Source organism: Schistocerca cancellata, chromosome 6, assembly GCF_023864275.1.
Source record: "Schistocerca cancellata isolate TAMUIC-IGC-003103 chromosome 6, iqSchCanc2.1, whole genome shotgun sequence".
Classification (NCBI taxonomy): Eukaryota; Metazoa; Arthropoda; class Insecta; order Orthoptera; family Acrididae; genus Schistocerca; species Schistocerca cancellata.
This window is the reverse complement of record NC_064631.1, coordinates 583,830,485-583,854,581: the sequence shown is the minus strand read 5'-3', so window position 1 is coordinate 583,854,581 and position 24,097 is coordinate 583,830,485.

Sequence of the window (24,097 nt, the reverse complement as noted above, 5' to 3'; positions counted from 1 at the left end):
TCATTTTATCAAAGGTGTGCTGTGTCCAATTGAGGTGTCGTTTCCTAGATGTACTGTTGCAGCATGATGCCTGTGTGAATGTTAGTAAAGTGTCAGTGGCATGTGGCAATTGGTTAGTGTAGAAATTTATGACACCTAAAAAATTACGCAACTCTTGGTAGTTGTTAGGAGGTGGGAGAAGGCATATCTCTTCAGTTTTCTCAGGAGTAGGACACACCCCAGATGTGTCAATATGGTGACCAACAAAGGTCACTTGAGGTTGCTGAAGTTGGCACTTGTCATTGTTCATCATGACCCTGTGAGAGGCCAGCTCATCAAGGATGATACACTGGTAGTCATCGTGGTCTTGTTCATTTTGTCAAAAGGTTATGGTGTCATCTGGATAGGCGTAACAAAAAGGCAGATTGAACAGTATCCTGTCAGTAAATCTTTTCCATGTTTTTGTCACAATTTTAAGCCTGTATGGCATGTAGAGGTACTCAAAGAGACTGAATGGCGTGATTATTGCAGTTTTTTGGATGTCTTTGGCTGCCATCAGAATTTGCAGGTTGCAGTTGCAATTGACAACACCGAAAAGTTTTGCCCCAGGCAAGATGTGGGAAAAATCATTCAAGTTCAGAACAGGGTAGCTATCAATGACTATACAGGCATTGAGATAGTGGTAGTCATCACATTGGTGCTGCGTACCATTCTTTTTAGGAACTAGTTTAATTGAGGAGACCAAAGCATTGACTGACAGTCTGATTATGCCAGCTCACAAAAGTTCATCCACTGCATCTTTACCAACTTTAAGTTTTAGGAGGCTAGACAACAAGGGCAGTGCAGATGGGGGTACCTGGTGTGGTTGTGGTATAGTGAACTGTACCACCCAACATGGCACATATTGTATGTGGTCTAATGAGGGAGCATGGGGTGAGTCCAAAAGGTGGGGAGCGATGTGATTCTCCATCACCGTTAACATCACACGGCATTGTCTTGGGAGCACACGCAAGTGGGGATTGTGATGTTTCACTAACCTGAGAAGTGTCGATAATAGCAGCACCATGGTATTGATCAGTGTTGCTTCAGATCAAGTGATGCATCAAGCATTGGCAGGATGACCCAGTATGCTAGCAGATGATGTATCGATGACCACAGCACAGATCAGCTGCTGGCGATCTTGTCATAATCTTGTGCGAAAGTAGCATTGTTGTGCATTGGGCATGGAAGTAGGCAAAGCACTTCATGTGCTTTTTGTTTATAGACAGAGTCAGGGCAGTGGCTAGCTGGGAGGGGGGGGGGGGGGGGGTCGTGACACTCTCGGCTGTCGCAGTAGGCAATTTTTGTATGCCAGAGGCCTGAAAGGCACTTAAGGGTGGTAGAAACAGATGGCACAGTCCAGTTAGTGTTAATCCAGCTATCATCAGGCAGAATGTTGGGGCAGCTTGGTCACTATCATGCAAAATTGCTTTCAGTGCAGGCATACTGGGTGTGGACTTCAGCATAGAACTGCTGATAGAGTGTAGTGTTGTGATAGTGCCTGCATTCTGTCAGTGTGACAAAATTTAAACTCCGGAGGTGCCTCCTCATGCGCTGGCATCACTGCCTTGATATTCTCTGGCAGTTTTAGGAGCAAAAGTGTCCATAGCAATTGATCAGGCAGTAGCATTGGATCAATTAGAACCTGCAGGTGGCACTAGAGTGAAAAAGGTCTACTGTTGCCCAAAGCAAGCTTGTTGATGATGAGATGTTAAGTGCAGTTTCGTATTTGTAAGACATCCAAAAGCAAGTCACTAATAAGGTCTGCACTGACTCTGAGGTGCTTAAGAAGAGTGGTGAACTAGTCATCCCCAGTGATGCCACTGGCTGACATCAGATGCTTGCAGAGGGCAAACCACATCACAGGAGAATCTGGGTGGAACAACAGTTATTTCAGAGGAAGTGGGTGGTATGATGGATGTCAGTGGTTTGATCATAAGGGACCATCGTGAGGTGGGCTGGCTTGGTGCAGAAGATGTGGGAGTGTCAGTGTGTGAGACGGGCAGGTGTGTAAGATGGGAAGGGAAACTTGGCCCAGCATGGGGCGGCACATGATGAGGCAGGTCATGTCATGCCACAGGTGGTGTTGGCATCACACGGAAATGTGTGTAGAACTCAGGCGGCTATTTGAAGAATGGCCATGCATGTGAGTGAAGTTCCAGGGCTGATGCAGTAAGTATGACTTTCCAAATGTCACATGTCTGATACGGCAGAAATGCATGGGAGAGTGCACATGAGGTCCTGGCACTGTAAAGGAGAAAGGCATAGTCCATTTATAATCCAGCAGCATTGTCTGTCTGGCAGTGTTCATGTGGACATGCAGTTGTTCGTGGCACAGCTGATGTGGGTGTGATGTCACTCAATCCAGGATGCAGTGTCATTGGACCTTGCTGAGGCAAGGTGATGAAAAACATATTGTCAGAGTCCATAGCTGGTTTTGGTGTTGAGTGCAGATGATGAAAATGCGGAGCATGGTGCTGGGCTAGAGGTGAGTCAATTGTGATGCCCATCACAACTGGCTTATGAGTGACATCATAGTCTGCCTCGTGGAACTCCCATTAGTCACAATAGTTGGAACAAGATTTGGAAAATTGGGAGGCACAGGTACTGAAAGGTGATTAAACCTTGATCTCTTGGCCCGTTAGCAGATGGATGATGGAACAGAATGATGGAATGGTATGACATGGGTCACTGTTGTTCAACCATAATGGCACTGTGGGAGATGTTCATATGGTTCAGGTCATTAATGCAATTGTCTTAATGCTCACAATCACTAGCACTGGGACATGCAATGTTTTGTCCTGTGTGAAAATCGAAGGCACTTAGATTAATGTTTGTTATGGAGGCAGGTGGCCATAACAATGGCTCTCTGCTGCACTTCTCTCTGAAATGCCAAGAATAGGTTAACTTGGTGTCAAATCTGGAATGTTTATCATGAAGTCAGTCAGTAAATTTGACACTCCTTGTGGCACAGTTCACTGCTTGGTATAGAAAACAATGTGAGGTTGGTCCGAGGATGTACCAAACAGAGAAGGCATTGTCACAATGTTGTTCAGCACTGTAGTATCATCAAAGCCTTGATGGATATTTAGTGATTTCATGCATGGGACATTTATGGAATTCACGAGCACTTGTTGAGATATGTTGTCGACATTGTCTAGGAATGGTGTGGTTGTACCATTTGTAATAGCAGCATTCTCGATGCTGTAACCAGCTTGGCAGATTTTCAACTTAACAGCAAAATTGTTGCACGACATGGAAATTAAGGGTCTTCACTGTGGGGAATGGGATACCAGCAGTGTGACAGCAGGACAGTGACACAGCATTGAGATACAATTTCTACATTATTTATCAGTGAGTACATATACATAATATGTGTAAGCATTACAAGTGTACAGAGCAATCTTCTTCTTTGGCTTCTTGTACATTTGTAGTAAACCTTTTTATTTTCAGCTGGAAGGCTGTTCCACCAACTTGCTGACTCCCTTGTAAGTTCTTGATGAGATGGCTCTGCTTCTCCTTTTTGCTCATGTCCTAAGCGTTCCATAACAATTGGTCGCTGTTCTTGAGAAAACTGTCATAAATGGTCTGCAGGCATTTTTGGAGCGTTTGGGTCAGTATGTTTAGTTCCTTTATGTTTTCCTGTTGAACTATTCCCAGATTCATAACTTATCTTCTCACTTGCTGCACTTCTTCTCCTTGCCTCCTGGGCCAGCAATCTTCTTTTTCTCCAGTGAGAGATGTTATACTGCCATAGAACTTATAACAATATTAAAAGCTAATTGTTAATAATTATTCAATTAACTGACATTGAATCATTAAACCACATACTTGCACACAAAATTAAGTTGACAATGTAATTCAAGCATTGTTACACTTTCCCACTCACAAAATCAATCGATCGTAAATATTATGCAACATCACATATTGCCATTGACCATATTTTTGATTTTGCTTGTTGAATTACTTATACTTCACTGTCCATACATTCCTTATTATTCCATAAACACAATCCACTTAAGTCTCATGACAACTGATCCCTAACTAAACCTCATCATCATGATCCTAATAAATGCTTCAGTAACTCACATAATACCTCATAATCTTCCACAATACATCATCAGATCATTATCAACATTATCACAATACTCCACAGGTAGGTAGTGAACTACATACCTCTGAAAATAAATCGTAAAATAATGTTGAAAAGTGTACAAAATGTGTTAATTTTGCTATATATTGTGATGATAAGTGTATTTCATGCTTCATTGTATCAAAAGTTACTGAAAAAATTGAGGCAGAAGCAAACAAAACAGCGAATTACTTGTGTGATGCAAGCACATCTTTACATGAGTACAACCGCCATGTAGTGTCTGAAAATTTAAACTCAGAACTATGCTCCTGCAAAAAGAGAGCAAATAAAGGTATTATGTGTTTTAATTGTAAGACTATTTATCATCTCAGCAATTTAAATGCTAATCTATGTCAGAAAATATGTTTCTGCTCAAAATGAGAAAGCAAAGAATTAGGCCTAAAGCTAAATGAATACAGATCCACTACCGAAATTATTCCTGTGCTACTTCAGGAAATATCGCACTTAAAACAAAAAGTAATACAGCATGAAGCATTTAGTGCATTGGAAGAACACAATAACAGTAAAACCCAAAGTAAATCAAATGAAAATGAAAATTTCTGGGCAAATCTTTGCAAAGAGTGTTCAAAAAAGACTAGGAATGGTGTCATATGTGTGTGCTGCAAAAGCACATTTCATTATCAATGTGGTGAACTAGACCCCTCACTAAAGAATAACATACATTACATACAAGTGTGGAAGTGTGAATTATGCTGACTCGATAAGAACATCAGTCCAGGTCTCTCTGAGACTTCTGATACAAACATCGCAAATAAGTGCTCGCCAGTCATACAAGTGAAAAACAGTTCTAAGGATTATAGTGTTTACAGTGATGAAACCCTTTCATCACACTTAACTGGCATATGACAGACATTCAAATAAGTGGTGCTAAGGTGGATAACAGCTCTGAAGATAATGAGTCTGATCAACACACAGCTATGCCCCAACACCATCATCCACAATCTCAAAGCTCCACGGAAGAAAAATTAAGAAGTAAAATGACGCTTCTTGCTGACAGCCATGGGCACGGAATCACCTCTCATGTACTAAATGAGGCATCTACAATGATTTCTGCTACAGGATTTATCAAACCAGGTGCAGGTTTAACTGAATTGAGGAAACATGCAAACTCAGCAGAAGTCGATAAGTTATCCACAAATGATTACATAATTGGAGAATCAAACAATATTTTTAAAAACAAAACATAAAATGTCTGTCAGGAACTAATGGAATGTTTGAGTCACTTAACTCATACTAATGTTGTTCTCAACATCCCACATCATCATGATCCACCATAATGGTCATGTGTGAATCAAGAAATAAGTGCAGATAATGAGGAACATGAATCAGTTGCTAAATATGTCAAAAACGTTACCATAGTGAATATAAACAATACTGGCTGATGATTTCACATGACTCATGAACTGCATCTAAATGGCCTGGGAAAACAACTTGTAGCGAATAAAGTGCTGAGTGAAATAGGAAATAAGCCTCAAGAGATAATCACACAGTCAATATCATTAGATGAACATTAGCAATCTGTTTCTAAGGCTTTTTTAGGTTAAATGTTAAGACTCGTGATAATCCAAGGTATAATAATTTACCAAACAGTGTTAGTTTATGGGGAGATGCTAAGCTATCAAAGTGTAGGTATGAACCAAGAAATATCAGTAACAGTAAACTCTGTGTCTTCCACCAAAACATCAATGATCTCAAAAACAAATTGGAGCTTCTAAATCTCAACATAAATGATGCTGAATCTGTAAACCATGCACAAGTAATGTGTCTTATAGAACACCATGTGACAAGTGGAACTGAAATGCCTCAAATTGATGGATACTCTTTAGCAGCCAGCTGTTTTAAAGCTATAAAGGAGAAAGGAGGGATTGCAATCTATGTTAAAACTAATGTAAAATATAAATCCCTAGACATAAGTACTTACAGTGTAGATTCTCACTTTGAAGCCTGTGGAACTGAACTTACTACAAATAATAAGTCAGTTATAATTTTGGCAGTTTACAGGGCCCCTGAAGGGAAAATATGTATCTTCCTAAACCATATGGAACAACTTTTGAACCGAATATATTCACAACACAAGGATTTAATTAGCATGGGTGATTTTAATATTAACTTCTTAACTACAAACAACAGCAGAAGAGAACTAGAACACCTGGTGGAATCATTTAACCTAATTTCAGCAGTTAACTTTCCCTCTAGAGTAACTAGTACTTGTAAGAGCATAATTGATAATAATTCCTGGAAAGATACAGAAGCAGCAGTACTACTGTAAGTCAAATTCTCAATGGTCTGTCAGATCATGATGGTGAACTGCTTACAGTAAATGATATCAAACTGTGCGATAAACCTAAACACTCCTTTAAAACTGTCAGGCTAGCCAATAATGATAACTTAGACACCTTCAGCCTTCCCTTTCAGCAGATTTCACTGGACTCCTGTATTTATGGAGAGGAATATTAATGAAAAATGTAACCTATTCTCTAATGAGTTTGTGTCATTATTTGAAACTGTATTTCCAAAAATAATCTTGAGCAACTATCCTCAGGCCGCAAAATGAAAACCGTTGATTACTAAAGAGATCAGAATTTCCTGTAGAACAAAAAGAAATTTATATTAATCCCTAAGGTTATCTAATGATCCCATCAAAAAGGAGGACTATAGATTTTACTGTAATATTTTAAGAAGTGCAATAAAAAAATCCAAAACTATGTACATAACATCTGAAATTGATAACTCAAACAACAAATCAAAAACCATCTGGCAAGTTATAAAAACGGACAGTGGTAAAAATGTAGAGTACCTGACTGACATAGATTTAATTCAGGATGTAAATGTTGTAAAAAATACTGAGGAAGTTGCTAATATCTTCAATAAATATTTTTTTACAGCTGCAGAAAAAATTGGTTGTGAAGGCTCAGTGGATGATGCGATAGCCCTTCTGCATAAAGCTAACAATGCTAGAGTTTGCCAGATGCAGATAACCCCCATAACAATTAGTGAGATCAATAAGATAATCAGAGAGATGAATTCAAAAAGTCTCATGGGGTTGATAATATTTCAACTAAGATACTCAAGCACTGTCATGGCTATATAAATGCAGTCTTGTGTCACATTTTTAATGCATCCCTAAAACAAGGTATTGTTCCACTTAGATTAAAATAAGCCTGTGTGAAACCACTTTTAAAGAAAGGTAAAAAAACTGATTAACAAACTACTACTCAATATCCCTGCTAATAAGTTTTTCAAAGGTCCTCGAGAAACTGGTATACAGGAGAACTGTTAATCACGTGAACAGCCATAACATTCACAGTCCATGGCAGTTTGGTTTCTGGCAAGGCATATCAATTGATGATGCTATTTTTTCTTCCACTAATCAAATTCTCAAATCCCTTAACAGAAAATTGGCACCAATTGGAATCCTATGTGACCTATCCAAAGCTTATGACTGTGTCAACCACGAAATTCAGCTAAATAAAGCAGACTACTATGGGTTAAGTGGAATAATGGAAACATGGATTAAATCCTACCTTACAGACAGGAAACAAATGGCAATAATTACTGACAGTAGTGGAATCCCAGCTTTACCCAAATGGGGCATAGTCAACACTGGTGTGCCTCAAGGCTCAGTACTGGGACCCTTACTGTTTCTTATATTTATAAATGATGTCCCACACTGCACCACATCAGTGAGCAAGTTCACCCTATTCACTGATGATACTTCTTTTCTAGTTGACAAAGCAACAGGGTACAACCAGGAAATATCTGCAAACAATGCACTTGATGAAATTCTGAAATGGTTTAACTGTAGTGGACGCTTTCTAAATATAAAAAAACTCATTATGTACAGGTTCACAAGGCACATGAAGAACCAGGAGATATAAATATAGAATGTAATGGACAACAAATAAAGCAATTTGACCCAGCTAAGTTCCTGGGTGTGTACATAGACTGCAAACTAAATTGGTCCAACCTATCCTAGATCTAGAAAAAAGGGTACATTCTGCAACATTTGCCTTATGCGTAATTGCATCAACCACACATGAGGAGGCCATAAGAGCTGCTTATTTTGGATATTTCCATGCACTTTTGGCTTACGGAATCATCTTTTGCGGCAACTGAGACTGTGGCTGTGTGCTGATATGATGCTACTATCAGAAAGAAGCTATTAACAAATTTGAAAAGTGGCCCAGGAAAATGACCTCATCATAAACAGGGATAAGATGAAACCAATGAAATTCAGGAAAGGAGGAACCATGGCAAGAAATGACAGATTCACCTGTGGGCTACAAGAACTGGTATTATTCAAAGCTAAAAACATCTAGCAGTTGGATGTGAAAAGTCATACATTTTCCAGGTATATTAGAGTCAGAGTACTAAGAGTAATGAAGGCAGTATTTGAGATTAAGAAACTGAATCAGCTAGCAAAGAGAACAGGTCTGAGACTGTCCAGTATAAAGGTTGCAGCCACTGCATCATATGGTATTCAGCTTTTGTGGATACAGCTCACATACTCAAAGCTCCAACAAGTACAACCAGCCTACCTGAAAAGAATGCTGTGTGTCAAAATACAATCAAAACAGAATATCCTTCTTAACTTAAGATCTGTTGGCAGCTCGTAGCCTGGTACTGACCCCACAAAGCAACAGGCTCCTGAAAGACAGACAGAAAAAAGCAAGAGACACAGATCACAGGGTCCTCAGCACCCCAGCAGTGACAACAAATGGAAGGAAGCCAACTCCCAGTTGTACCAACTGTACATGAGGCTGGTGACCCACAGAACATGGGTCTAAATATGCTCAACCTAGGGATATCCCAACACCATCATAGTGATCCAAATGTGGACAATAATCAGTGACTGTGAAGACAGAACATTATCTTTTATGTATATGGTATTAACATTATGAGAGAAGGAAAGTTGCTACTCACCATATAGCGGAGATTCTGAGTCATGATAGGCACAATAAAAATATTCAGACAATCAAAGCTTTTGGCCATTAAGGCCTTTGTCAGCAGTAGACACACATACACACATGCACACACACACAATCACGTAAACACAACTTGCACACATGCCTGCAGTCTCAGAGAGCTGAAACCACACTGCACCTATTGCGACTCAGTATCTCTGCTATATGGTGAGTAGCAACTTTCCTTCTCTCATATTGTTACATTCCATCATGGATTTTCCATTGTTTGGTATTAACCTTAGTTAACTAAACATGTTGTACACATTGTGTTTAATAAAATAGTGATAAATTAATGTAGGAAAAGACAGTTTGCTACTTACTATAATACACATTAAGTTGTACACAGGCACAACTAAAATATACTTAAATAAAGCTTTTGGCCACAGCTTTCATCAGCAAAAGAGAAACACGAACCATTCATACACACAAGTAAGCACATCTTGTGCACATATGACATACCATTTCTACCAATATAAAAAGATGTGCAATGACTACAGCACAGCTGGTAAATGGCCTTGCCTGATATAGGATAAACCTGTGACAGGATTGGAATAGGAAGTGCTGGGTGGGTGGAGTGGACAGGTTTTGTACCTAGGTCTTCCACAGGGATATGATCCTTGTGGCAAGGTATTGGTATTGTGAATGACATAGGGATGGACTAGGACATTGTGGGGTTTGGTGGGCAATGGAATACCACTTTATGAGGGGTGGGAAGTGTCTCGGGTAGGATGTCCCTCGTATCAGTGCTCAATGATAGTTAATCAAAGCCCTGGTGAAGGATCCGGTTCACTTGTTCCAGTCTGAGGCAATACTGGGTAATGAAGGGGACACTACTTTGTGGCTGGTTTTTGGGTGTGGTGGTAGCATTGGAGATGTGAGGGGAAACAGCACAGGAGATGTGTTTTGCAGACTAGGTCTGGGGGTAGTGCCTGTCTGTGAAGGCTATGGTGAGACCCCCAGCATATAGAGCAAGGGAGTTCTTGTCATAGCAGATATGCCGTCCCTGGGTGGCCAGGCTGTATGGGAAGAATTTTGTGGTGTCAAAGGGATGATAGCTGTCAAAATGCAGGTACTGTTGGTGGTTGGTGGGTTTAATGTTTATTTTCCACCCTCTACCAATGCACCCACCCATCTTTCCCCAACCCTCTCCTTTTTCGCTCCTGTTTTTCTCCACCTCCCTACCTCAAATCCTGCTGATGCTGTGCCTGTTGGCTTTCTAGTCCCTGCACATTCCTACAGCCAGTATTCACCTCTCTCCCCACTCATACACTACTGTCCCTTCCTTTTCTCCACCCCCTGCAGATTTCTGCTTACATCCCACGTGATAGTTGCATTTCAGCCCAATATGCTGGAGTTGGTGGTCATGTGTGCAGAAGGTGTGCTTGCTTGTGTGTATGGCCAGTGTGGTTCTCTTTTGCTGATGAAGGCTATGGCAAAAAGCTTTACGTGTCTTTTAATTGTGCCTGTTAATTTATGTTCTTTATGGTAAGTAGCAATCAGTCTTTTCCTACATTGCTGATATTCCTAACTGGAGTTGTCATTGTTTAATAAATAAATGTCATTGGCATAAATAGTTAATTTAGCAAACAAGTCTTTACCTAAAACGAAGTCCAAAGCATGTACGGAAAGGCCCCACACAATTCTGATAACATCTATCCCATAAAAGAAAGCCTTACATTTCCTAGAACTATGATTAGGTGAGGTTTTGTGAAGTCCAGAAAGGAGATCCAAGTTCATATAATATTTTCTGGTTGTACAGTTTCTCTGTAAAAATTTATTAAAGTGTCTAGAATCAAGAACAAATCTTTCTCCCTCATTTTTCCTCAAGACTAGAAGAGGATTGTTGTATTCATTATTGCATATCTCTCTTATCCAAATACTAATTCAGTTTATAGGCCATTTCAGAGTATAAAGAGTGCCACCTCTGGCTGTGACTCTAACATGGCTGTGCATCCAATTAAACTTAACGTGAATGACAAATTTAGGTACGTCATTCTATGCTGCTTCAACTCTGTGCCAGAGCTCATGAACTGTAGTGCCTGGCAAGTGGTGTGTGCCAGTCTTCCTGCAACTCATGACTGGATGTTTTCAGTGGGTGAGAGATCTTGAGAAAAGGTGGCCAGGGCAGCAGTTGAACAAACTCTGTATTAATCTAGGCAGAACCAGCAGGGCCAACTTTCAGGGTTGTTGAATGACAATATCACACAGCCCTTGCTGTGAGAAACAAGGATGCTAATGTTGTCTACCCAGTGGCATCTCATTCCACCATGCCAGGATTTGTGTGAACAATGTCTCTACTCTCATATGCAAGTCTTGTCATGGAATCATAAAGCACAGTCGTGATGCACCATGATCCTCCCACTGTTGGATTCTGACACATGCTGGTAAGTGTCTCTTCTTCTTATTCTCACAAACAAACAACATTCAAATGTGAATTCTAAATAATAAACTCACTGCAAAATCTTTCCTTACTCACAGAATGTAGGTAATATTAATCCTACTTGTTTTGTATGGTTGCACTAAATTGTTAATCATGGGCATATCTGATCATGTAAATATTATGTTTGTTGCACGCTACCTTCTGGGCATACAATTTTAATCACCATCATTGTACATATTACTTAGTTTTACTTGTATAGCGTGTTGTACATCCATGAAAATCTTCTTGTATCTCATAGCAGATGGATCTTACATGACTAATCCCTTCAGAAAATTTCATATATGTACACACTTTACTGCACATTGTTATTAATAGAAATGGAAGTTGAATATGACATAACAGATTTCTGAACCATGTCTCTGAGTTTATGACCCCAATGCCGCGCTTACATTGTTAGTGTAAATAGTTGCACAGCATCTGTGATACACTGATGGCTGATCAAACATATTATGACACCTATAGATCCCTAGAACTTCATAATTTGAATAATGAAATATTTATATTTAAAATGACTAAATTCTGGCTTTTGCTTTTTTAGTGAGGTATCATAAAGTATTTTATTTACAGGTACTCAGTCCATGATTCTACATTTTACAAAACTTTTACAGTAGATTTCCATTTCATACTTATTAATGAACTGTAACTTCAGATAAAGAATTGTAGGATATAATAATGTAATTGAGTACAATGGCAGTAACATAATGTATGAGATAGGTAAATTTCTATTTGAATCTCTCTTGCAGCTGCAAACAACAGTTGTCTGTTTGAAAGTGCCCATGATCCTTTTGAACCTATCAAAGAGTGGCAGTTCCTACACATACTGCTTGATGTGTCATGGGTGTTATACACAAGCAAAGGCATGATAGAGGAAGGTGCTTATGGAGAATTGGCTTCAGGTTATCAGAAACTTCTAATGAATGATATAAAGCCAAATACTTTACTGGTGACTTGTAAGTATTTACACTTAATTAACTTTTTTACATCTGTGAGTAATGTTCCTCTATTATCTTATTTGTATATTTACAGATAATTTGAAATTTTACTGAATATTATATGTCTAAAAGTTGTGCAACTCTAAAATTTACACTTGACACTGTCACTGTCAATTATACACTTAAAGAACATTTCTAAGTTGATATATTGAGGTAGTTAATTAAAATATTTTGGCTCAAAAAGACATTAAATTTAAACACATTTGGTATCTGAAGAAAGCAAGAGCTGGCAGGGAAAACACTGATGAATCAGAACAATATGATCACTTTCTTACTAGTGTGTTGACCCACCTTTCAAACACAATACAGCAGTGATTCTGCATGACATGGAATTGACAAGTCCTTTGGCAGGTTTCCAGAGGTATGTTGCACCAAATGTCTATACATAGGTCATACAATTCCTGTAAATTATAGGCATGTTTATCATGCATGGAGCTGGTGCCTGTTATCATTTCAAATTTGTTCCATTAAGTGCAGATCAGCTGAATTTGGCAACCAATACACCAATATGAGTTCACTATCAAGTTTCTCAAATTACTGTAGCATGATTCTAGCCTTGTGACATGGTCAGTTATCCTGCTAGAAGAAGCCATCACCATCTGTGCAGACATCAATCTTCAAATAGTCCATAGCTGTCATAGTGCCTTTGATTACTACCACAGATTCCCTGGAAGCCCAAATAAATGTCTTAATAACATAATATTGCCTCCACAGGCCTGTATCCAAGCCGCCATGCAGTTTTTGAGCAGTTTTTTAGCAGTTCTTTGCCTGGATGGTGGTCATGTGTTCATATCCAATGAGCTGATTTAACAAGAAATGTGATTCTTCTAACCAGGCAGCATGGTTGCGTTTGTGGGATCTTGGGATACAAGAAGGTGTAGAATATTGAATACATGATCAATACATAGAGTAACACACTTTTTATTGCAGACAATTACATAAGACATCTGCACATGAACAGAGCACAGTTCATACAGAAGAGTCAGCTAGAGTCTGCTATCTCTGGTCAGAAACATTATTGTTGTGGTTGATAGCCACCACAGAGGGCCCCCCTACCTCCTCCTGGCAGTGCGGAGCATAGGTGAGGAAATCAAGGAGCAGTGCCAAGGTCAATGAGTTGACATGGTGGTTGGCCGTTGTGTGTGTCAAGTATCCCCAATCAATCTTATCATGGCTGCCTGGAAGGTGGGTGCAGCTGGACTGTTTCTCACAGTTGTGAATCTCTTCTGACAAACCTTGTCATGGTTTGGGTAGGAACCAGGCATGGATGGACTGTTTCTCATAGGCATTGAATTGCAGATGCACATGACCAGTTGTGCTGTGGCTGGCACTTTCACAAGATATGAGGAGGCCATTTCTCAAAGTCTCAGTGGGCATTGTACGATTACACAACAGGTGGTGTATCTGTGGCTGGCTTGGGAAATCAGATGTGTCCACAAAGGACACCGTTGGTGCAACTGAAGGGAGGAGAAGGAATGGGGGGGGGGGGGGGGTGTCATTGTTGGTGAAGATGTCGGCATGTGGAGGCCACACGTACCAAAGGGACTCTGATTCAATCAAAGTGATGGCATATGTTGAGAGGTTGGTGCGACTGATATGAGTCACTAATTTATTAGGCAGTGCCAACTTTGATGAGCGAGGGTAGTGCGGTGACTGTCCATGATGGGATGGAGGCTGAGATGAGGCAGTAGTGCTTGTTACTGATCCATTTGGGGGTTATGTTGAAGTTGTCATAGGCAGAGATGCAGTTGAAGAGTCTGGCATTATTGTGTTGAACTTGTGTTGGAAAGAGGTGCTGAAGTTGCTGGTTACAGTTGGAGGTGAATAGTATAATTAACACTGTTCGTACTGGCATCCTGTTGTGTCTGACATCTTCATTGTGTGCCGAATGTAGTATTGTATAGCATCATCAACCAGTGGTAGGTGTGTGGTAAGAAGAGTCCGGCATTGTTGTGTTGAACTTGTGTCGGGAAGAGGTGCTGAAGTTGTTGGCTACAGTTGGAGGTGAATAGTGCAACTGACACTGTTCACACTGGCATCGTGTTGTGTCTGACTTCTTCATTGCATCATGAATGTAGTGTTGTATAGCATCATCAACCAGTGGTAGGTGTGTGGTAATCGAATGTGGGACCAGGTGAATGTAATCAATTGAGTTGACGATATCATGTGAAGATTGGCAACAGATGGTGATCGAGCAGAATTCTGGTGAGACATATGAAAGAGATGTGGAAACAGTGTGCTACCTACCCAGAGGGGCATGTCCAAAGATGCCATTGGTGTTGGAGCCTGGTGGCAAAGAGAAACATGGAGTACTGTCATAAATGATTTGCTGCGTGTCCAGTATCAGTGACAGTGCAAGTGCTGAGTGGAGTGTGGAATGGGTGTGGTCATACATCAGGCAGGCATGACTGATCAGTGGAACAGGAGTCACGCATGGGTTGCTACACTTGTCACCATATGGTTGTGTGTTGGGACCATGAGCTGCTCAGACATCATGGTGAGGAGAGTGCTGTGTCATTATTACATTATGGGAGCAAAGTGATCTCCATACAGAGGGCATCTAATGATGCATGGTAGTCACTGTACTGTTGGTGAATCACTACGAACTCATTAGCTGAGAAGGCATACTGCTTGAGTGAGTCAGCGAATATACAGTTATCTTCATGCTGTTTGTCAATGTAATAGATAGGGATGGAGGTGCCAGGATGAAAGGTCCTTGGATGCAGCTGCCCAAGTTGAAGTACAGGAGCACAGTATGAAGCACAAACAAGGGAGGTGGAACTGGTGTAAAAAGTCCATTGCTAAGTCTGGTTTTATGATGTCCTTAAGAGAGAACGTCCATGTGGGGTGGCCAGACAATGATACTTGCACAGTCCAGATCATGTATCCGTGCACTGTGATCGAGGAGCTGACAGCTGCACATGGTTCCAACAACATAGATGCCTGCATTATGATGAGCTGTCAAGCGACAGCGAGTTGATGTCAGAGCTGAGGTCTGCCAGAAATTGGTTCATCAGAAATGGGATGGGCGGGAGTGGAAACCTCACAGAATACTCGTCAGAATCCAAATTGGTGAAAAGATCATGTTCATGTGGGCAATTAGAGATGTGAAATCCTGTAGTGGTCATTGTCAGTGGAGTGAGAGAGGATTCACTGCTGTGCAGAACATTGACATGACTAGGATGATCTTCCTGAAAAGGTGAACTTGTTGCAAGCACTGTTGAGTAATTACAAGCTGGTCAACAGTCGCACTCAGATGTGTCAGTACATGGGGCACAGTCACATGGTGTGAAGTCATTTGTTTTGATAGATTGCAGATCACTGTGCTAAGCTTCAGTGGGAAAATACAGTGTGTGATGCTGATGGAAGTAGCTCTTGCTGGGTGCAGCAGAGTTGGCCGCATGTGGTGGCTACATGGGCGTGATGCGATTGACAATGTTCTGCACTGGCAAGAGTGTAGAATGCTTGGCAGTGCTCTGTTCAAGCCTGGGCACAATGCATATGGGGATGTTCTTTGCAGACAAGGGCGAAGAGCAGGCCACAGGGAGGAGAGTGTTTGTAAAGGTTGTTGCTCCAGCCGGGCACGGTGATGTCAGAATTTTTGAAGTGATTGTGCGAAGACGGTCAGCTCGACTGCTGCATGGAAGGAAGGATGCAGGGGCTGCTGCTGTGGTGCAAGGTAGCAAGCATTGTCATCAACAGTCATCAACAGTCATAGAATATTCTTGATGTAAAAGTTCATTTATGACATTGCTAGTTAGAAATAAATTGTCCACAAACTTAGGCCAGGTTTGAGGTTGTTCTGGATAAACTGAGGTGTGTTCCATGGTCGTTTTCAGAAACTGGGCAGCTGGCAGGAGTAGACAAAACACACACACACACACACACACACACACACACACATTCATGCAAACACAACTCACACATGCATGACCACTGCCTGTGACTGCCAAGGCCAGACTGCGAGCAACTGCGCATGTTTGGAGAAGCAGTGTGGGTGGTGGGGGCAAGGAGGAGGCTGGGGCAGGGAGGGGGGGAGGTGATATACAAGTGGGGTTGGGGGACAGTAAAGTGCTGCTTGTGGGAGCATACAGGGATGCAGTAGGGAAGGGGTGCGCTGGTGGGTGCAGCGATGGAGGCAGGGGTGGGGGTGGTGAGAAGGATGGGTTGAATGCAAAAGTATAGGAGAGACATAAACAGACTGTGGGTAAACTTAGTACCCAAAGACAGGAAAGTTGCACAGGTCAGACCAATATTCAAGAAAGGTGGTAAGAGTAATCCACTAAATTACAAGCCCATATCATTAAAATCGATATGCAGCAGGATTCTGCAACATATATTGTGTTCAAACATTATGAATTACCTTGAAGAAAACTGTCTATTGATACACAGTCAACATGTGTTTAGAAAACATTGTTCTTGTGAGACAAAACTAGCTCTTTATTTACATGACATGTTGAGTGCTATTGACAAGGGATTTCAGATTGATTCCATATTTCTGGATTTCTGGAAGGCTTTTGACACTGTACCACACAAGCGGCTTGTAGTGAAATTGTGTGCTTATGGAATATCATCTCAATGATGTGACTGGATTTGTGAATTCCTGCCAGAGAGGTCACAGTTTTAGTAATTGATGGAAAGTCATTGAGTAAAACAGAAATGATTTCTGGCATTCCCCAAGGTAGTGTTATAGGCCCTTTGCTGTTCCTTATCTATATAAATGATTTGGGAAACAATCTGAGCAGCTGTCTTAGGTTGTTTTCAGATGACGCTGTCATTTATTGACTAATAAAGTCATCAGAAGATCAAAACAAACTGCAAAACGATTTAGAAAAGATATCTGAATGGTGCGAAAATTGGTATTTGAGCTTAAATAACAAAAAGTGTGAGGTCATCCACATGAGTTCTAAAAGGAATTCATTAAACTTCAGTTACATGATAAATAAGTCTAACATAAAAGCCATAAATTCAACTAAACACCTAGGAATTACAATTATGAACAACTGAAATTGGAAGGAACACATAGAAAATGTTGTGGGGAAGGCTAACCAAAGACTGCATTTTATTGGCAGGATACTTGGAAAAATTAACGGATCTACTAAGGAGACTATCTACACTATGCTTGTCTGTCCTCTTTTAGAATACTGCTGCGCAGTGTGGGTTCCTTACCAGATAGAACTGACGGAGCACACCGAAAAAGTTCAAAGTAGGGCAGCACGTTTTGTATTATCACGAAATATGGGAGAGAGTGTCACAGAAATGATACAGGATTTGAACTGGACATTATTAAAAGAAAGACGTTTTTAGTTGCGATGGAATCTTCTCACGAAATTAAAATCACCAACTTTCTCCAAATGCGAAAATATTTTGTTGACACTGACCTACATAGGGAGAAATGATAACCATGAGAAAATAATGGGGAATCAGAGCTCATACGGAAAGATATAGGTGTTCGTTCTTTCCACGCGCTATACGAGGTTGGAATAATAGAGAATTGTGAGGGTAGTTCAATGAACCCTCTGCCAGGCACTTAAATGTGATTTGCAGAGTATCCATGTAGATGTAGATGTATTGCAATTTGCAAGCTGTCAGAGCTAGTTGGTCCTTTTTCTGGCAGAAGGATTTAAGGAGAAGGAAGAGGGATGAAGGAAAAAGGATGGTTAGGTCTAAGAAATGGGAAGACTTACTGGACAGGATGTGAAGGAAAGAATTTTTGTTTGTCTAGTATTTAATATTTTATAAATATTGTCACATAGGATAAGGTGTAATTAGATGAATGACAGACACTAATTTCACTTAACAAAGGTTTATTCAGCACTTGTACATACAAGAGTGCAGAGCGAACTGTCTCCAGCCAGAACACATACAGTATATATACAGCTACAGAACATTCCAGTACAATGATTCTTGACATTTGTAGATACTTCTTGAATGTGCTCAAACTGAATATAGATACAGAAATTGTACAGTCCAAGAGAGTTTTGAACTCACAGCCCTCCATGCAACAGTTTAGTATCATAACCAGTACACCACAGTACTACTCAGCTTATTCTGCAAGTATATTTTAATTTGTATCTATGATTTATGTTACTAAAGAAATATATTGTAATTAATTATGTATATTCTAATTTTTGCCAATACGTACTTTTGAAAAAAGCATGTTTTAATGTCAAATTTAGTAATAAGACCTTGAACTTGAAAATTACTGATCCTTTTTGAAGGAGAAACTGCAGCTTTCTTAGAGAACACACTTGCTGCAGAGTGATAAACTCAGATGGAAGTTGAAGGGTTTGTCCATACAGAAAATCCAACTATAATGAATCTTTACCTCAGGGACCTTTATTCATCAGTAAATTACAACAGCGACGCTGAGTAATGAAATATATGATTCCATTCATTTATTTTTAATTTTAGTCTTGTTTTCATACTCTACATAATATCTGGGGAATCCATTTTTATCTCAGTTTGTAATTAAATTAATTATCTAGTAAATTTGATTTGATTCTTTCGTAATTGGCACATGTCTTGTACATTACATCATTTAGTCATGAAAATTCTATTACAAAATTGTGTTGAAATATGTATAATTATTTTATTGCTACAAGTTCTGTTTATATTTTTAGTGATGTTTCCTTGGTAAACATTAAAGCACACAGAAAAACATGTAGAAGACTTATTTTGCTTATTTGTTAGATTTGGAAAGAGATAAACATTAATGCTGTAAAATTGTATTGCTGGTACTTTTCAACAAAGATTTGTGCTGTCTTGGTTTAGTTTTTCATGTAGCAGAGTTTTTGTTCATCTCTGATGAAAGCAGTTGAGACTAGGCCTGTCGGGTTATGGAATAGTGTTTCATTGTTGGCCTGATTATCTGAACTCGGTGTGTAACATGAATGTAATTTTTACCTAATTCTAAAACTATTAATGAAACATGGAACTGAAATGGAATTCAGTCACTACATTTTTGAATTAGTGTTTATTTAACCATGATTCTCTTCAGCAAAGTTCACAAAGCTGAAAATGTGAAGCTGATTATTTGAAATATTGGGTTTGGAAGTAAACCACAGTGTCTTTAAATTGTCAATTAATTTCTTCTTTGATACTTTGCAAACTCAGATCTCAAGAATCACCCCCTAATCTTTATTAAGATGAGAAGCAGTGCCACAGATGCCTGAAAAAATCAAGATGAGTATTTGAAACCTTTTTGGTTAATGCAACAACCATTATTGAAATTGGTAATCTATAATACTGTTTCCCATCATATCATAGATAGCATTTACATATCAGATAGTGCTGATAAAGAAATGCAGAAATGCAGCTACTTCATTTAGATCATAATAATATATTCACATTGACTGGACTGAGGGGTAGTGGTGTTAGACATCGCAGAGACACCAGTATCTTGTTTTATGGTTACACATAGTTCCATTAGCACCAAAGATAGTGTTGATAGCCATGAAGTTCCATGACTTATTAAAGAACGATCTTGTTTTAGAATGAAAAACTCTGATGTAAGTCAAAGGACTTCTCCATAAACACGTTCCAACACAGAGGCACCATTATCTGGTTTTACAGCTACAGGTAGTTCTAGTATCACTAAAAGTAGTGCTGATATCCATGAATTGCTGTGATGCATTAAAGAAGATTGCAGAGTTCTATGCCACCATTCCACCATCGCATTACTGGCTGGACAGTAGCTGGTTGTATGGTGGTATGAAACCACACAGATCAGTGAATTCATAGAACAAGGCCATTTCAAATTGACTTCCTTGATCAATAGTAATGTTGGTGGGACATCCAAAGCTTTAAATCCAGAAACTCAAAAAAGTTTGTGCCACTATTCCAGCTAAGAAGTCAGCAATTGACACAACATCCATCATGTGTAGTGGGCAGTAAGTAAGTACATGAAACCATTTGCTGGAGGGAAAGATCCCACTAGATTTATGTGTACATGTGTGAAATGCTGTGTAGGTTTGCTGAATGTGCTGACTGGTGTATGCTTGTGAAACCCTCCTTTAGCCTTTAGGTGCACTAAACTTGTTTAGACCCATGTGCAAGCAGTAACATTTAATAAATGAGCACGTATATCTGTCATTGACCATTCAAACTGTGCAGTTTGCTCCTGAATGTGCAAGGCTGTGTATTGAATAATAAAGCTGCCTTTTAAAAGCATGAGCCACAAATGAGAGAGGTCAGTTGCTTGATACATCCCACAAAGCAGTCATAGAAACATCTAAAGGAAGGCTTTTTAGTATCAGACCAGTGTCTTCACTGCTTTTATGTTGTTATACTTGATCATCTGTGACCTGTGCCACTACCATTAATTTGTGATTGATGTCACTGAATATTGCACTGATTCTAGAAAAATAATCCACTACCAGATTATCAGAATCGTCAACATTTTGAATGTCTATTGCAAACTGGCTAGTAAACTATATAGAGTTTGACATAAAATAAGAATCTGTAGAGCACCCATGGTGTATATAATTTTCATTTAATTGTCTTGATCGCAAAGGTTTTTTTTTTAGATAGAATTACTGGTTTCACGTACATCATAGTTATCTTCAGATTCTACAAAAGAATTAAAAGAAATCACTTCACTAGCTCATATATCTAGAGATTAAAAACATAGGATGTAAGTTATAACAAAAATATGATATATCTCTCATTCTGCAGCACTGTAACAAGTCATGAAGGATACAAAGTGACTCTAAAGGTAGTTGATGCATGTATAATGTACAGATAATCAGATAATTATACAACGTAATTAAAATAAAGCTCTTTTAAAAGTATAGTCTTTATAGTATTTCTAGATTTATTTAAGTGAGTTAAATTTTTTTCTTGTTTTTAACCATACGAAAAATATGTTTTATCTCCTGACAGTTTGAAGGTGATCAGAATTTAACAAGTGTTCAAACAATAAAAATTTATGACAGAAATCATTTGGAAATTGAATTCTTTTTGATGGCTCTAGAATTAGTCTTATTAAAGGAAAAAATTGAAAGAACTTCAAGAAAATGTATATTGAGTTGTTTCTCATATTCAAATTAATATTGTGATTAGAAGTATTACTAATAAAAATAAATGAAATGTAAAATATCTAAAGTAACAAAGGAAGTAAATTACAAGAGTATTTCAAGAAAATAAATAAGAGATAGCATAATTTATAATGGGGAGGTAGTGAAGCACAGTGGTTATCGCTAGATGTCATATGCTACTTGTAGTTCCATGTTAGTTTTCTCTTCACTATAGTTCTTGTTGTGCTTTTCAAATTAGTGGATGTTGTTGCATGGAAAATCACACTGCCCAGTGTGCCGTGTGTCCACAAAGCTCTATAGGTGATGCAGCACTGTTGACCACTCCAAGTCTTCGACTGTGCACAGTACCATTTTCCACAAGGAACTCAAAAGTCAGGGATTAAGTTCTTCAAAGATTTCAGAATAAAAGTTTTGATTCACAACGCATTGCTCATTAAGGACATGATCAGGATGCTGACTCACTCTGGCAAAAATTTCAAGTTCCTCCAAAACGCTGAGGTATCCACTTTTATAAGTGGTATGTAAAATCTTCAAATTATATGCTATGTTTGTTATTTCATATTTTTTTATTTTTTTAAATGGTCAACAAAGTTGTTTTATTCCAGTTATGTATGTGTTCTTTAACTCTTGTTTCAGAGATATGTCACCTGCCCAATAAGAAAACAATTGCAATCATCACATGTAATTTTGTAAATATGTGAATTTGAAAATTTACTGTGCTTATGGCCAATTTTATGGCAAATACACATTTGCAAAGTGTTAATAATCAGGCAACCTAATTTTGCACTGGAATTTTGAAAATAATTTCCTTTTTTTTTAGATGTTTTGCCCTGATATCCTATCATGATATATTATGTTTTTTTGTTGTTACTGTTCTAATGTTTGTTTGCATGAACTGTCATGGTCTTGTAACAAATATTCAGTAATTCTTTATTTTTATATCAATTAGCACAGGCTATTTGCTTAATGATGTTCAGTCCTTTATACATTTCTTCATGGGACAAAGGGATCAGGATAATATAAGGGGCCATTGATTTAAAGAAGGCTTTTTTCAAATTGTTGAGGGTAGCATGAATTTTGCTGTCTGTGGTGGTGGGTTTCTTACAAAAGCCAAACAAGTCCTTCCTGCCCCCTCCCCTTTTTTATTTTTATTTTTTTCTGCAGGTTTAAGAAATTTATATTGTTCTCTTTTTCTGTCTCTGCTGTGAAATTAATCTTGACGTGCAAAGAAGTTGTCATTTGGGCAAAATTATTAAATGTCATTTTCTTATCCTCCATACAGAAAATTTACATCATTTATGTATTTTTTTGTGGTGACACAGTATTATGGATTCATGCTCGCCACCCATTTGCCCCAGCAGAAGATCACATGTTGTAGCAGATGATGATCACCCGCCAAAAAACATATCACAAGCTATAAGCATCCTAGGACAAGAGTTTTCTCTGACCTGCACCTCTTTGCTGCAGCACTTGGGTTTTGCCTGAAAAACATGCTGCAGATAGTGCTCTCAATCACAAACACTTCCTGCATTGTAGATTGTAGATTGTATTTTATTGGTCCTGTTGTCTACATAGCAGCTTATGCATAAGACATTGGACAAGTCAAGTTATAAATATACAGGCTGAAAGTCATTTCAAGGCATACATATTTAAGCTTACAATAATACACTTTACACACAAGTATTTATATAACACATTTCATAAATTTAAATATTCTTCAATGGAATAAAAGCAGTGATGCTGTAAATATGACTTTAGAGATTTTCCAAATGTATTGACATTGAGCTGTCCACACAATGAGAACAGTAATTGAAAATTTTATATGTGGTCAAGTTATTAATCTATCTGAACTTAATGACTTGCAATAGTAATATGAAATAGGTGCACAACTTTTGAAAATGTCAGAGGTGAGTCTGTTTTATGTGTCTGTTGAGATTACAGGCTTCCCTTTGATGGCTATGGAGAACTAGATGACATAGGACTTACATGATATTTTGGGGCATGAATGGTTCAACGCTGCTCTTCCATGGCCTTCCTGATTGTGGAATATCCACTTTACAGAGTCATTGTGATATAATGAGTGCAGTGTGATGTGACTCCTTTGTGAGCTAGGTAACTTCTGTGGTGAAACACATGTAGTCATTAGCGACTAATTCCGAACATTGTTAGATTAGTTTGCCTGCAGACCACAAGCTCATTATTGTGCTGTGCAATTGCTTTCATTATTGCACTGTTTTAGTCACTATATAAAGATTGTATATATTTCTGCCATGTTCATTTTTTGTTAGATTAGATACAATCACATTACTTGTGCAAGTCCAGTTATTTGTGTATTGCATAGATCTTCAATCTCTGTATTAAGTTAGTGGCATTTTGTGTGCTGCAAGAACATTAACTATGTCCTTAACTTTGTTAACTGATCTGTCCAATAGATGGTGGGCATTCATGCCATGGACTGGTATATCAACTGGCCTGATGTTACTTTGTTCGTA